This window comes from Homarus americanus, unplaced genomic scaffold, assembly GCF_018991925.1.
Source record: "Homarus americanus isolate GMGI-L3 unplaced genomic scaffold, GMGI_Hamer_2.0 scaffold367, whole genome shotgun sequence".
NCBI classification, from domain to species: domain Eukaryota; kingdom Metazoa; phylum Arthropoda; class Malacostraca; order Decapoda; family Nephropidae; genus Homarus; species Homarus americanus.
The window spans coordinates 8,768,487-8,770,071 of NW_024743709.1; the positions used below are offsets into that span (position 1 = coordinate 8,768,487).

Sequence of the window (1,585 nt, forward strand, 5' to 3'; positions counted from 1 at the left end):
GTTTACTTATCATTCTGACACCGATTCATAATTTCTGACTGAACATTGATACAGTTTTGATTCGTGTTTCTCTGTGACAGATCTTAGGGTATCGACTGAACTGACAAGCTCAAGGAAATTTTGTTTTGTGTTAATTTATGGTAAGTTTCTTTTCGTTATCTGGTTTATCGATAAGGAGAGTCAGTCTTGTGACAGGTTTGGACGGCGAGAGGAGTGATGGATTTTGTCGTGCAGCGGAGTTCCCTCTCCTGCCATCGCTCGCACGTCTGGCACCCTCACTCTCACGGCTGCCGGGGATCGTGGGGGAAACTGTCGTACCCTGTGGAGAGCATCTCGGTGTAGGACTGAACACATAAACTTACAAGTGTTCAGATGGGCACATGTGGCCGGTGTGTGTGTGCGGCTCGCGGTAAGGATCGAAGGGCCACTGGTGTCAGACTCTACCGTCAATGAAAGCTGATGTGTCACGAGTGAATATTTTACAACACATGATTATTACGAGTGATGTAAATATTACAACCTCAACCTGACACTCATTATCAGTGTGTGTGTGTTATAATGAGACGATAATTTAATTCCATAGTTATTTAATTATTTTTTGATCAAATTTTGAGTTTGTTTTTTGGATATTGTAAGTAGATCGTTAAAGTTGAAAATAGTGGTGGTGAGTGTTGTTTGGTGTCGGTGGTTGGGGTGACATTAGTGACAAGTGCGTGGAACAGGTTATTTCCCGGAGGAGTAGTGTAAAGTGTGAAATCTGATAAGGATAAAACGGCACGAGGTGTGGCGGCGGCGGCGGTAGATAGTGACAGGTCGTGTGTGTGTGTGTGTGTGTGTGTGTGTGGTCAGATAAACGGGAGATATAGCACAGCAAGACGCGGCCCACCTTGTGTCCACGACCAACCACTACTGACGGTGTGGCCCACTCTCCTCGCCCGCCCACCTACCCACCCTCCCCTCGTAGAGAGAGAGAGTAAAAGAGAGAGTTAGAGAGAGAGTGAGAGAAAGAGTAATACACAGAGAGAGAGAGAGGAGTAGAGAGAGTAATAAAGAGAAAGGTGGAGGGAAAAATATCTTCTCGGAAAAACAAACAAACTAGTTCCTTGAGATTGAAAAGTTTTGTTGGGTCTTTTTTCCCCCCTGTTTTGTTTTCAATTTAATTTGTGGTTCAGTTTGTTCTTATTGTTGACTTTGTTGCCTCAATCGGCAGTTTTCTTCCCCTAATTTCAAAGTCAGGATAAATTGTTTTAGTTTCTCAATGGTGTTGTTTCTGATCCGTAGAAAATAACTAAAATCTAACAGAAGAAATATATACTGAACAAAAAAGAATAATTAAAAAAAAATAGCAACGCGTTCAAACAAACCTGAAATAAAAAAAAAATCAACTGAAACTAAAGGAGGCATCAAGAGTGTGCGTGTGTGTGTGTGTGTATGTGTGTGAGTGTGTATATGTGTGTGTGTGTGATGCCCCGATCACTGGCATAAGTGACCCTCTCGCTGAGTGCCACCTGAAGTGCCTGGTGTGAGTGGCACTGGGCCAAGTGGAGTGCGCGTGTGGAGTGCAGGGAGTGTGTGGGGGTGAGCC

General features: G+C 43.8%; 1 long non-coding RNA gene across 1 annotated transcript; it reads left to right on the forward strand.

The window, feature by feature from the left end:
- Positions 1-344: 344 nt before the first annotated feature.
- LOC121877313 lies at positions 345-1,332 on the forward strand. Its single transcript, XR_006090963.1, has 2 exons — positions 345-506; positions 1,282-1,332. It is a non-coding gene; the product is annotated as an uncharacterized LOC121877313 (long non-coding RNA).
- The last annotated feature ends 253 nt before the right edge of the window (positions 1,333-1,585 follow it).